Genomic DNA, 11865 nt, shown 5'->3' on the forward strand with positions numbered 1-11865 from the left:
TTTGGGAAACCTGACATACTGCCACCTACTGCTTGATAATTAAAACTTATCCATGTGTGCTTTCTAAATTAAAAAAGTATCATGAAAAGGCCTCACAGAGTTTGCATATATTTGACTAGTTGTTTACAGAGATGGCAGCATACAGAATGAGAGGAAAATATTAATATTTTATGAAGTCAAGGAGCATGAGTAAGTGTCCAAAATTTCTTGTATGGATTGATGTGTTCCACATTCTGGGTCAAAATTAGGAATAATGGTAGATACCAACATTTTCGTCATCTTGAGATAAATGGCTGTTTAGTTGTCTATGCAAATTGTGTCTGCTGGCCTCAACTCAGTTCCTGGTGGTCAAATGTCTACATCACAAAGGCTCAAACTGCCCTTTGGGGCTCACATAGCCTATGACCCAGGGTGTCCTGTAACTTGATTTGGAATCTTAAACTATCAGGGTCCAATATGAAAGAACAGAAAACACTTTGTTTCTACATTTTTTTTTTAAAAAGGAGAAAACTTCCCCAATTCAGTAAACTAAGCATTAATATGCACGCACTGTTCCACTCAGAAAAATCTGAGAAAAGTGATGCCCATGCCTCAAAATCAACAGCTAAATATTGAATACACTTATAGTTTTAACCCTTGAGGTGGTCGGTGTTGAAACATGTTTTTGGGGCCGCTCTGAGGAAGTTTGCAATGCTGCTGCCTGTTGTATAGCTGTACTGTGGATAACATAGGACAAGGCTGCCAATCCATCACCTTTCAGGGAAACTAATAAATTCAGAGAGAGAGAGAAAGAGAGATAAATGTGTCCATATTTTTATTTAGAAAGTAAAATAAGTAATCATGTTTATGAAACAAGGATACTATTTTCCCATCCATAAATAATAGGCTCTATTAGATGATGTTTGTACAGCATTTTAAAATGCAAAGCACTATCTGGAGCCTAAGCATTTTTAATTATTGTGAATAATTATTATTGGATTTACACATATAAACCCACCATCTCTCAACAAAATATTCAACATATAAGTTATTTGAGATCCTTGCAAATTTGCCATGGGAATGCTACACGAGGCCAAGGAAGTATACCTTCATTTAAAATGTTAGAAACTTTAAAAGGGAGAATTTCTATAAATACTAATTACCATCATATAAAAATGTGTAGTTTCCTTAGCAGCAAAAGTGCAGGGTACATGATGCCAAATGACTTGGACAAACAAATCAAGTAGCAAAACATCAGTTTAATTCAAGTCATAACCATAAAGAATTCTACAGCCACCAAAACATCAATGTCCTTGTGAAGAGTTGTTTTGACAATTTAATAACATTAATCATAATATTTTACACTTGGGTAACTTCTTCCTTCTGAGGATTTCAAAGTACTTTACAGCTATTAATTAAATTAATTCCCACAACAAGCCAGAAAGATAGGGATGTGTTAACTCATTTTACAACCAGGAATCTGACACACAGGAAGGTGAAATGATCTGATGAGGTCACACAGCTAGTCAGTGGAAGAAAAGGGAATAGATTCAGAACTTCTGACCAGCAATACTGTGCTCTAACTACTAGTCAACATTTCCTTCCACATATGATGCCATCCTCTTAGAATTTTAGCTTGTTTAATAGTGTGGCACATTGCAGGAGAAGCGTGGTTCAGACTGATTAAATTGTATGCTTCTAGAAATAGTACAGTTAAATTGAGCAAAATATATTTTAAACTGAAAATCAAGAAAAGTTGCTTATCTAGGTCTATTTGATGGCAGAATAAATTTCCTAGACAGGTGGTGAGAACCTCATTTCTAAGTCATTTAAAAATGGACTGTGTTAAAACTCTTAAGATTATATTTCAGAGAATACTCGTGCATTGCTCGAGGGGAAGGACTAGATGTTACTTAATTTTCTAAATGTAATTTCTAGCATTTCCTTTCTTAGAGGTAAAAAATAGTGGAGTCTGGAGTAAAATTAACCAATAACATCACATATGCAAATGATGGCATACTGATTGGGTGCAGTTGAGTTCGAACTTCATCTAGCTTTTAGAATGTTACAGTTCAAAACACAAAAATCTACTGGCAGTTGATGCGGTTAACTGGAATTCTAGGCTAGCTGTTTGTAGGCCTGAAAATATGAATGAATATACCACCAATTAAATTATAATGGCTTTTGTTTCAGAAATCTTAAATTCTTCTTTCATCGAGATTTTTGTCAATATCTCCCTCGGGGCAATAAATCTTGATATTCAGTTCTACAGCAATAAATAACTGCTTATAATTTTGTGAAACATTGTGACAATATAAAGTTGCACATCATTAGTAGCTTTGATTAGTTTGCTTTTGTGCATTCTATTTTCACTATTTTTTATATTTTTGAAATTATACAGAAAACCTTTACATTTTCTGTTTGTTGATTTTGCACACAGAAAGTGCTAAATTGAGAAAATATCTGAAATTATTTGGAAGGACTGAAAATAGAAAAAAAATACAAAATATCCTTGTACACATTTAAGTTGTACAAGTGCACATTAAACAGTTTATCTTTAAGCAAACCTTTCGCTGTCCTTTGATCATTTTTTCCTCTAGCATAAGGACAGCCTGAAAGGCGGGATCTGAAATGTAGTTAGGTGAACTGTATAAATTTCAAACCTAACACATATAGGACAGATGGTTTCAGGGGTGCAACTTTGAGTGCTAACACCTAGCACAAATAAGCGTTTCTAGTCTCATCTCCAAGAAACTAGAGAGCTCCTCAAGGATCTTCCATTCACTACAAGGAAGATGTTACACAAAATCCATTTCTAAGCAACAGTCAGTATCACTATAGCCATCAGCTTCAGAGACTTTTAGAAAATGCTCCCTGAATTTTCAGTCCTATGCAAAGTTCCGTGTCAGAAAAAAGTTGCTTCTAGCACTTAGTACATCTTTTTCCCGCTTTCTGTCAATTTGTAGAATTTGGATTGACTATTTAATAAGTGTAAATAAACTCAGGGTTATGTGCGACGAGGTCCAAGTACTGTGGCTGCATCTTTAACTTCCCCACTGCAATCTAGAGGGGATAGATGCATAACAGCTATAAAGTACATCAGTACACACAGTCACAGTCAAACAATTTGCCATTTTAAATAGCCAGATAACAGGAATTACCTTGGGCAGGATCCTCGTTGTTAGACACTAAATTTAATTATTCTGAGTCCTCATTTGCAAGCTGGGGAGATGGTCAGCGCTCTTTTCTCTGGATGTCGATTAGCACCGGCATAGCAGGGCGCCCCAGTGAAGAGTATTCCCCAAACGAGCTCAGATCTTCGGGTTCTTGATACTGCCCCTCATCCTAGGATCCCGAGAGAGCCGTTTGCCAGAGCGCACCGTGTGGCCACTTCGCTTACCTACCCAAGGTAACACCGGGGCCGTATTTACCTCAGTCGCAGGGCAGTTGATTTCTGCTCGCAGCGTCTCCTAAAGAAGGAGCAGCTCTCATTGATCTAACGCAATTAAGTGTATGTAGCAGCAAGGATGAGACACGGAGGAGCATTAATATACTATTTTACACACGTTTGAATTCATATAATATTTTACACATATGACTATAGGATTTTGTTGATATAGTAATAATTTTACCATGAAGTTCTACCATATTATCTCTAATATACAAATATACGTGTCTCACACTGGGACACTTTGTAAAAGGGGTATTTGGGGCGGGGGAGATTGTTAATCACCAACAATGTGGTTGGCAGTGTAACAGTCTCAGAAATGTGCGAGAGATGTTAAACGTCTCTGAATCATGCACAACAAAATCCATTATACCAAGAGGGATGAAAATAATTTGAAACAAATGCTCATTGGGAAAAAATCTCCCTCCAAAATGAGTGAAATTCTGTTGGCTGTCAGTTTAATATACAATTCATGTAGAACAGTGTTAAGTATGTATTTGAATGTCCAGTATTTTTAAATACAATGAACAATTAATGGAGGACTTCTTCAGGTTAAAGAAAAACCTAAATTTTTTCCGTTTGATCTTCACAGTTCAACACATTTTTCTACATGCCTTACCACCTTTGTCTTCCACACCCTAGCATTGCCATATCTATCTTTTCATTTTAAAAAAAGTCTGAATCATATAAAAATACAACTACAATGTATTGTAGAGCAGCAATAAATTTATGTATTAATAATAATTAGTAAGTAGTGCACAAATCATCTCGCTTTTAGAAAGCAAGTTAAGTATGCCTATGCATAGTTGGAATGTCTGTGGTGTGGATTAATTTTATACTTTTTCTCTTGTTTATATATATATTTAAAAAGGAAATAGGTGGCTGAGGCAGTCTCTTGCCTGAATAACCTGGGGTGGTAATGTTTATTTAAAGTGGCTTTTGTACACATGGCCATGGGACCATCTTTACTAGTCACTTATATGATCTTGGGTGTATTTTTGTTTTATTGTTGCAGTGAAGCTGACAGTTGTCCTGTGTGGGAGGTAAATTAAAAGGCATGAGGGAATGGTTTCCATCCATTTTTCTTGGCCCTAAAAAAAACAAGAACATCATGTGACAAGAGGGAAAAATATTTCCTGGGTGAATGTAACTGGGTGGCAGTGTTCTTTTATTGACCCACCCTATTGGCATGTGCTAGAACCCTTCAGAAAGCTGTGACTCATTGTGGCAGGTCCAGCTCATTGGCTGTATTTGGGAGTTAAGAGAGGAGGGAGTTGTTCTTTAGGCAGAACAACTTGAGAGAAATCCTAGACAGTTGACCTTATGCAGGAAAATTAATCTGAGATTTATGTTTTTGTTTGTTTTTTATGTTATCAATAAAGCCAAATCCCAGAAAGAGGGTGAGAGTTTGGACACTAACTCAAAGTTCTGTGGTCTGCTTAGAATCAGGTAGGGGACTCATTCTGTTCATACTGGGCCATTCCCTGAAATGGACAGATGGTGCTAGGATCAAGTGCTCTTTTGCGTGTCCTTCTAGGTTCATAGTTTGATTTCCTTTACAAGAAAGGGCAGTAGGAATGGGAGATTCTTCAAGGCACAATTTCATAGTTTCAGAGAGTTCAAGGCTAGGATGGAGGAACTATTGATAATCTAGTCTGATCTCTTTTTTATCACTACCATAAATTTTCACCCAGATAACCCTATATTAAACTCAGAGGGTTTAGTTAGACCAGGGGTAGGCAACCTATGGCACGCGTGCCGAAGGTGGCACGTGAGCTGATTTTCAGTGGCACACTCACTGCCTGGGTCCTGGTCACCGGTCCGGGGGGGCTCTGCATTTTAATTTAATTTTAAATGAAGCTTCTTAAACATTTTGAAATCTTATTTACTTTACGTACAACAATAGTTTAGTTATATATTATAGACTTATAGAAAAAGACCTTCTAAAAAGGTTAAAATGTATTACTGGCATGCGAGACCTTAAATTAGAGTGAATAAATGAAGACTCGGCACACCACTTCTGAAAGGTTGCCGACCCCTGAGTTAGACCAAAGCATTTCAGTACTCAGGAGACTAGACTGTGTGCTACAGGTAGGGAAAGGGAGAGACCAATATTCTGCAATGGCAGAGAATTGATTTGCCCAGATGATCCTAGCAGGTCACTAGCTAGGTGACCCAAGCTCCATGCTGCAAAGGAAAGTGAAAACTTCCAAGATCCCAGGCAGTCTGACATGGGGGGAAAATTCCTTCTCAACACCCAATCTGGCAGTCTGACCCTGAGCATGTGAGTAGAAATACCAGGCAGGCTTCTAAAAAGAGGATTCCCTGTACCACCTTGGAGCACTGATCCAGTGTCTCATCTCTAGCTGTGGCCAATCATCCTTCAGAGGAAGGCAAAAACAAAAACAAAAACCCTCAAACCCCAGAATAGATCTAGTCAATTGTGCGTAGGGGAAAAATCCTTCCCAACCCTTGCAGATGACTGGCTGAAGCCTTGAAGTATGAGATTTGATTATAGTCATTATCTTAATACAGAGCTGCAAGTGTTACAAGTACTTTGAGGGCAATGCAGGCAATCCGGATGTTGCTCCTGTTCAACAGGGGGACTCAAATTTACTCAGATTGAGCCCAAAGGCCTCTCCTCATCCAAGTTATATTTTCACCTTTTTCTCTTAGAAATATCAATAATATTAAGTCTCCACTTCCTTGGTTTTATGGAGGACCCTTTGGAAAAACTGGAGTGGGATGAATTGTTATCAATTGTTGCATGAAAAGAATTTTAGAAGCATAAAAAGATATCTTACAATCTAAAAAACCAGAAAAATATGTTTTAGCCTTAGGGGCATTTTTTTAAAGTTACCTTCTGTGACATACTGGGGTACAATCCAGATCAGTGGGGGGCTGTGTCACCCCTGTCCTGTAATCTGGAGCACTTTGCAATACCTTGCTGCTGTAGACTCCAACATGTACAGCTCACAAACAGCCACTAGCATGCAGGTCACTCCCAGATGTGCTTGTGTAACTGCAGTGTGCCAGTCCCACATTGGCTCGCACCAGTCTTGGTTATACTGTAGAGTGATCCCAACACACTCCCAGTCCTGGACTTTCCCTCAGAAATGCATGCCTTGTACTGCCCAGCCCTTTCCTGGATAGTCTAAATATATTTAGTCCGTCATTCCTTTAAGGGAATAATATACCATCTTATTACCTTAAATGAAGTTACCCAGACACTTCAACTTAACCACACTGGATTAAATAAAACAAGTTTATTAACTACAAAGAGATAGGTTTTAAGTGAGTACAAGTAATCATGCATGAATTTCAGAAATGGTTACAAGAAAAATAAAGATAAAATGCTTTCTAGCATCTAATTTAACAAACTATATTAGATTCAAGCACATGACCACATGCTTCCAGCATTACTCACTAAACTCTTCAGGTCAGGACCCCTCCCTCCAGAGTGCAATAGTTGTTTCCTTTGTCTTCTCAGGTGCAGAGAATGCGATGAGTGAGAGAGATGGGGTGCTTGAGGTATTTTCCCCTCCTTTTTATAGTTTCAGTCCCCCTCTTGAAAAACACTTCCAGCTGAGAACCAGGAGACAAAAAGTCCATGTGGAAGGATGTTTCCTGCTGTTTTTTCACCTGTTTGAGCTTCCTTTGTTTTCCCTTCCTGCTTAATGACTCTGTTTAGGCCTTGGCTACACTTGCAGCTGTACAGCGCTGTGAGCTAAACCTGTCTTCGTACAGCTGAGCAGGGAAAGCGCTGCAGTCTGTCCATATTGACAGCTGCCAGCGCACTGTCATGGCCACATTTGCGGCAATTGCAGCGTCATTGGGAGCGGTGCATTATGGGCAGCTATCCCACAGAGCACCTCTTCCCATTCTGGCGCCGGGGGTTGTGGGAAGGGGGCGTGGGTGCGGGGCATTCTGGGTCCTGTCCCAACGCCCCGTGATGCATCGCTTTGCATCCCAGAAATCCCTTTGTTTCTGTCCACCTTTGGTGCCATCTTTCAACGGTTTCTGTGCAGCGCGATCTGTCTGCGGGAAATGGAGCCCGAACTGCTGAGGCATATGCTGACGAGTCTCGCCAGCATGTCACGTTTGTTTGTCGAACTATTCCTTAAGATCCAAAGTGACAGTGAGAGTGAGGAGTCCAACGATGCTATCGAGCTGGGTAACGTGTACGACACAAAATTGCTTGTGGCATTCACAGACATGCTCAGCACCGTGGAACGCCGCTTTTGGGCTCGGGAAACAAGCACCGAGTGGTGGGATCACATCGTCATGGAAGTCTGGGATGACGAGCAGTGGCTGCAGAACTTTCGGATGAGAAAAGCCACTTTCATGGGACTGTGTGAGGAGCTCGCCCCCACCCTGCGGTGCACGGACACGAGATTGAGAGCTGCCCTCCCAATGGAGAAGCGGGTGGCTATTGCAATCTGGAAGCTGGCAACTCCAGACAGCTACCGGTCGGTCGCAAACCAGTTTGGAGTGGGAAAGTTGACCGTTGGAATCGTGTTGATGCAAGTTTGCAAGGCCATTAATCGCATCCTACTCAGAAGAACCGTGACTCTGTGTAACGTGCAGGACATAGTGGATGGCTTTGCACAAATGGGTTTCCCTAACTGTGGAGGGGCGATAGATGGGACACACCTTCCTATTCTGGCACCACCCCACCTAGCATCCGAGTATGTTAATCGGAAGGGGTATTTCTCTATGGTTCTCCAGGCGCTTGTGGATCACCGTGGGTGTTTCATTGACATTAACACAGGCTGGCCAGGAAAGGTGCATGACGCACGCATCTTTCAGAACACTTGGCTGTTCAGGAAGCTGCAGGCCTGGACTTTTTTCCCAGAGCGGAAGATCACAGTAGGGGAAGTTGAAATGCCCATTGTGATCCTTGGAGATCCCACTTACCCGTTAATGCCATGGCTCATGAAACCCTACACAGGGAGCCTTGACAGCAGCAAGGAACGGTTCAACTACAGGCTGAGCCGGTGCCGAATGACTGTGGAGTGTGCCTTTGGCCGTTTAAAGGGCCGCTGGCGATCTCTGTATGGGAAGCTGGACTTGGCTGAACACAGCATCCCCGCGGTTATATCTGCGTGCTGTACCCTCCATAATATTTGTGAAGGGAAGGGTGAAAGCTTCACTCAGGCATGGACCTCCAAAGTTGAACACCTGGAGGGGCTATTACAGGGGCCCAGCGCGGGGCTGCAAGGATTAGGGATGCCTTGAGGGAGCAATTTGGGGCTGAAAACCAGCAGTGATATCTGGTGCCCTGCACGGGAGTGAAGTGCAGTAGTTCCAATCTTTAGGAATCAGTGTTTGCTAAGCAGACTTGCAGTGCCTGTTTATTTCCTGGGCTAAGGAATCTTTTACTTTATGCAATAATAAAGCCAAAAAATCCATTTATTGAAAAGAAAATCCATTTATTGAAAAGAAACACAACTGCTTGGGAATCAGAAAGGGCAAGGGGGTGGAGTGGGGAACGGTACAATCACAGATTCGTGTATGTCCTGTCTGGTGTGCTGTGCAGTGAGTGCTGCACTTCAGGATAGCTATACTGCATGGTGATGGGGGTTGAGTGCAGAGGGTAAGGGTTGTGGTTTTCAGGGCTGGGTGCTGAAGATACTGGTGTTGGAGGCAGCTGGTGATGTGAAGAACCCGGAAGTTGGGGAAAGTGGGTTGGAGGTAACAGTGGGGCACAAGGGAAAGAGTTTGGGGACAAGGGCTGTGGGGGTGGGGGGCGTTTGCGTTTGCAGTACTGCTCCTTCTGCATGGCTACAAGCTCCTGGATAGCGTCTGCTTGGCTCTCCAGGATGCTTATGAGCCGATCCGTGCTGCTTTGCTGCTGGTGCGCTGTGTTTTCCTGGCGGATCCTGCTTTCTCTCTCCCTCCAGTTCTGTGCTTTTTCATTCTCTTTAAATAGATTGCTGCATCACCTCTTGCAGCATGTCTTCTTTGGTTTTTCGCGGTCTCTTCCTGAGTCTTTGCAGTCTCTGAGCAGGCGATAAGAGGGACGTCTGAGGTCTCAAGGTTGTTGCAGCTGTATAGGCAAAATGCAACATTTAACAGAGGCAGCATTGTTTATACCAGACAGAGTAATGATTTCCCCCGCACTTAAGGAGGGCACACACAGGGTCTACACAATAGCATAATTTCCCCGTCCCAAACAGAGCGCACACAACCCACGGGAGCCTCAAAATGGTGAGTAAGGGGGACTGATTGTTTCAGGGCTGTACTGTCCTCTGGGTTTCTGTGCCTTGGGGAGAGCCAACAGCTGCAGGGGGCACCTACACTGAACACTGTCCTAACACTTTCCACAGGAGTTCGTCCTGGACAATATCTCGCTGCTGAGGATGACCTGGGAAGCAAGGGAGGGTCTTCTACTGCAATGCGGCTTCCGCCCTGGCCCATATGCAGCTTGCCTGTGTGCAGCAATGGTCCCCTCGCCCCTCGCGGCATAGTGGCGCAGACACGTTAGCCTGGCTGGAACAAAGACCACGGTGGCTCTCCCGATAAACCTGCGCAAGTGCATTGCACACGTTCTGGATGAGACATTCGAAGAGATTACTGAGGCCGATTACCGCGATGTGATAAACCACATCAATGCACTATTCCGCATCTAGGCATGCATGCCTCACCCTCCTCTCCCAAAGAGCCTGCACCGAAAAAATTCCTTCACGAAAAAAAACTCGCTTACCGGGAACCGGCTCTTCTGTTTGTCCTCCACCAAGGACCGGCCGCTGCAACTGGCTACCTTCCTCCTGGCTCAAGAAGAGCTCCTGGCTGCATGCCTCCAGGGATTCCGGGGTGTCTCCATCCACCCCACCACCCTGACTCCCGTTTTCCTCCTCCTCCTCCTCCCACCCCGGCTCTGAAGTGTCGATGGTGGTGCTCGGAGTGGAGGTGAGGTTAACCCCAAGTATCGCATCCAGCTCTTTGTAGAATCGGCAGGTCCCGGGGGGAGCACCCGCGCGGCCATTTGCATCGCGGGTTTTGCGGTAGGCACTCTGCAGCTCCTTCACTTTAATCCTGCACTGCAGGGCGTCCCGGTCATGGCCCCTTTCCATCATGTCCTTTGATACTTTCCCGAAGGTATCGTAATTCCTACGGCTGGAGCGCAGCTGGGATTGGACAGCTTCCTCCCCCCAAACACTGATGAGGTCCAGCAACTCACCATTGCTCCATGCTGGGGCTCGCTTGGCGCGTGGAGGCATGGTCACCTGGAAAGATTCGCTGATAGCACTCCACGCCACACCTGGCTGAGCAAACAGGAAGGGGATTTTTAAAATTCCCGGGGAATGTCAAGGGAGGGTCACATGGTTGGTTACCTGAGGCCAGGGCAGTCGAGTTTGAACTGATGACCAGAGTGGCTAGAACAGGCATTGTGGGATACTGCCGAATATTTCTGGAGGCCAGTCACAGCGCATTGAGTGGCCACACTGGCGCCGCAGCGGCGGCGCAATACACAGTATTCCTCTCGGGAAGGTGGAGTACATGCAGCGCTGTAGCGATGGAGATACAGCGCTGTAAGTGCCTTGCCAGTGTGGACGGAGAGTGAATTACAGCACTGGGGGAGGCTTTATTGCGCTGTAACTTGCAAATGTAGCCAAGGCCTTAGTGTTTAAATGCAAATTGAGGCAAGCACACGTTCCTTTGTTTAGGACAGACCTGTTTGCCTACTTCTGCCTGGGCAGGGCTGTGGGGTTTGGAAAATGTGTTACTAACATCATACGGGGGAATCCTATAAATTCATATATAATGTTGCCACATATATTTTATCAGGTAGTACTGACCAGCAATTTATGGGTTTTCAAATGATACCATACAAAAAAATAATTAGAGTAGTGTGTAGACTGTGAATACAGGGTTATATTCTGTCACACCTTCCTTTTTCAAATAGATTACCGTAATTATCTACCACATAGCATAACAACTGGACCACCTCCAAGATAGAGAATCAAACCAAGGAGATATAAACTTTAAGATTAAAAATGTCTGACATAAATGCAATATAGGAAGAAAACATTTCCCTAACTTTAGTGTTATTTAATGACATTTAACAGAAGATTCATAACATTCCAATTTTTAATGTATCAGTGTTAATAAAAGTAAGAGATTGTGTGTGAGCGTGTGTCCTGAAGAAAGACTTAATAAATGCAGAAGTTCAAGTGTACTTTTATTTCACCTCTTGTGCAATTTCAGAATACAGCTAGTTCACAGAAGAAATTACAGTATGTGTAACTTTTTCTGTGCAATCACTGCCCATTATGTATATGAATTAATTTTTCGTCTTTGTTCTATTTCCTGGTTCCTCTGTATTCCTCACAGTAATATGCAGTGGCTGTTGGTCTGTCAGAAGGGTTGTCTGGTCAATACTTTCCTTATTATAGCTATTTGCTTTTGTTTATAAAGCACTGCAGACATACTAT

This window comes from Terrapene carolina, unplaced genomic scaffold (genome assembly GCF_002925995.2).
Source record: "Terrapene carolina triunguis isolate 2854851 unplaced genomic scaffold, T_m_triunguis-2.0 Scaffold93, whole genome shotgun sequence".
Lineage (NCBI taxonomy): Eukaryota > Metazoa > Chordata > Testudines > Emydidae > Terrapene > Terrapene triunguis.